Here is a 3,647-nt window from a genome sequence, read left to right as displayed (position 1 = left end):
CGACTTTCGCACACACACCAGCGCACACACCAGAGGCTAAGGAAATTTAACATGATACGTTTATTCACCATTTATTATTTCACATTTAGAACAGGAACATTTAGAACAGAAATGGAATTATGTCTGAAAATAATGTGCTGGCAAAACAAAATATAAGCTAGACTATGGTTTACATCCCAGCCTTCATATTCTTTGCTAGAAAAACCAGCATGTTCACTTTGTCAGGTTTAAGGGAGGCCCTGAAAGACCTAACAACGTTACCTGCAGCTCTGAACACGCGCTCTGAGGGAATGCTTGTAGCGCAAATGGTCATATATTTGCATAATATTATATATTTTATGCTTTAGTATAATGAAATTCAAATTATAGGCTACAAGACATTACACAGGTACTCTCGCATACGGGCCTAATAGTCAATACGAATGGAATGTTATTATGTGTCATGGAACATTGCACTCCCCCACTCACGAAAGGTCGGATTTGCTCCATCTTTTGATGATAAGTATTATTGATGATAAAACCTTGAATCCATGTAAGAAACCATGTCATTAGACACAATCCATATCATTAGAATCAATGAATCATGTAATTAGACACAACGTGCACACATGTGAAGGCCAATGTTTTTTTCTTGGTAATGATGGTGATGAGTTCAGACCCACGGTAACCATCCCAGTCCTACTCATGTGCTCATCATGTTTAAATGCATCAAGTTGATTCACACCCTAATTTATCATCTCATATTCAAAGACTTCAATGGAAACAAATGATCTTGACTTTGTCTTTCCTCTTAGGTTGCAACAACTGCTGCTAAAACATTTTTTAAAGTTAATTTAAATTTTGAGGAAACAAATATATTGATCTGAAATATAGCAAATTAATTTTAAATTCATTCAGGTTACCAAACATATATCATAAAGAAGGGGCCAAAGACTACCACGTTTCAATGAGCCATATTAATTCAGTTTATACATCAAATCAACATACAGTTAGCAAACACAAAACACATACAGCCGTTCAGTTGCGAGAGAAAAAACAAATATTTCAGACTTTTACAGTAGCATTTTTGGCTACCAAGAGCTCAGTCTTCAGAGTAGTAAAAGCGAGATGAAACAGTAATTAAGGGAAATGTTGATAACGCAATATCAGCCTGCAAATGAGTCTCCAAGCGGCTGTTGGTAATGTTGATGAATTGTAGCTCATGAAATAAACAACAGATGGAAAGGGTGGTGTTGGCAGAGTCAAGACAATTGATCAATTTCTTTGGTAAATGTCCTATTTAAAGTTGAGCTGTTTCCTCGTGCATGAACATGATGACCCCTCTGCATCACCCCCTAAACATGTGCTTAGGGCTACCCATTAACATATTTACCCATAACATATTTACATAAACCTTACCAAACATCATACATGCAAACAAAGTACTAACAATAGTTCTTTCATTTGAGTTTCATTTGAGTTCAGGAACCAGGAAGTTCCTCAAACCATGATATCACAGTGAGAAAGCTTCTTCATGGGTACTTCTCAATATCCTCCTCGTCTCCTTGCTCCTCCGTCCTCCATCCTATGACCTGGAAACCGATCGAGCTCAGCCATCTTGAAGGACATCTCAATTCTCTAATTGCACCGCGATGAGTCGAGGAGCGAGGAGCGTCACATTTAGTCGATAAAACTCTTCCGCACAGGATACACCCGTGTATCCTCGCTCATGACTCCTCGGGAAGCCATGTATAAATTCTCCTCCCACTTCACATCAGTCACAATCATTTTAATTTATACTTTACCTTTGCAGTTTATATAAACCACACATCTCACATATTTCAACAGGGTATCTTGCTTTATTTTATTTTTTTCTGAAATTCTTAAATAACCAAACTTCAACAACATAAGGGCAGATCCTTTGAGTCCTGTCAGCCGTTGTACTGTGCTTGCGGTGCGCACATCACGCACTGTAGCCGTAGTTCTGTCATCAGTTAACTCATCAAATAATTAAAAAGGCCATTACAGACTGCATGCATATCACAGTACAAGGCACAAGCTTGTTTTTTATTTTTTATTTAATTCAGATAGCAACAAGCGACGCCATTCTTTGCGACTCAGAAGGAGTGAGGAAAAGAAGAAGCTAGCTGCTGCAGTGGAAGAATACAACAGCATAGCGGATCCATCCCAGCAGCTTGGCTCAGTCGAAAACTTTTTTACAGCTGAGACTGTTGCTTGGCCTTGGCAAATCCCGTGCAGTACTGGTATGTTCTATATAACAGGGCAATTCAGTTATGTTCCCAGGGCGTCAAAAACTGAAGCATGGTCAAGTGCCTTCCGCGTCACAAAGGAGACGTCGAAGGTACCCCTAGGCGTCACTTTATTGACGAACAAGGAACTCCATTGATTTCAACGGGTACCCCTAGGCGTCACTTTATTGACGAACAAGGAACTCCATTGATTTCAACGGGTACCCCTAGGCGTCACTTTATTGACAAACAAGGAACGCCATTGATTTCAACGGGTACCCCTAGGCGTCACTTTATTTACGAACAAGGAACTCCATTGATTTCAGCGGGTACCCCTAGGCGTCACTTTATTGACGAACAACGAACGCCATTGATTTCAGCGGGTACCCCTAGGCGTCACTTTATTGACGAACAACGAACGCCATTGATTTCAGCGGGTACCCCTAGGCGTCACTTTATTTACGAACAACGAACGCCATTGATTTCAGCGGGTACCCCTAGGCGTCACTTTATTGACGAACAACGAACGCCATTGATTTCAGCGGGTACCCCTAGGCGTCACTTTATTGACGAACAACGAACGCCATTGATTTCAGCGGGTACCCCTAGGCGTCACTTTATTGACAAACAAGGAACGCCATTGATTTCAACGGGTACCCCTAGGCGTCACTTTATTTACGAACAAGGAACTCCATTGATTTCAGCGGGTACCCCTAGGCGTCACTTTATTGACGAACAACGAACGCCATTGATTTCAGCGGGTACCCCTAGGCGTCACTTTATTGACAAACAAGGAACTCCATTGATTTCAACGGGTACCCCTAGGCGTCACTTTATTTACGAACAACGAACGCCATTGATTTCAGCGGGTACCCCTAGGCGTCACTTTATTGACGAACAACGAACGCCATTGATTTCAGCGGGTACCCCTAGGCGTCACTTTATTGACGAACAAGGAACTCCATTGATTTCAACGGGTACCCCTAGGCGTCACTTTATTGACAAACAAGGAACGCCATTGATTTCAACGGGTACCCCTAGGCGTCACTTTATTTACGAACAAGGAACTCCATTGATTTCAGCGGGTACCCCTAGGCGTCACTTTATTGACGAACAACGAACGCCATTGATTTCAGCGGGTACCCCTAGGCGTCACTTTATTGACAAACAAGGAACTCCATTGATTTCAACGGGTACCCCTAGGCGTCACTTTATTTACGAACAACGAACGCCATTGATTTCAGCGGGTACCCCTAGGCGTCACTTTATTGACGAACAACGAACGCCATTGATTTCAGCGGGTACCCCTAGGCGTCACTTTATTGACGAACAAGGAACTCCATTGATTTCAACGGGTACCCCTAGGCGTCACTTTATTGACAAACAAGGAACGCCATTGATTTCAACGGGTACCCCTAG

The sequence above is a fragment of the Leuciscus leuciscus genome, assembly GCF_965113295.1.
Source record: "Leuciscus leuciscus genome assembly, chromosome: 4".
NCBI lineage: Eukaryota > Metazoa > Chordata > Actinopteri > Cypriniformes > Leuciscidae > Leuciscus > Leuciscus leuciscus.
Note: the sequence above shows the minus strand (reverse complement) of the source record.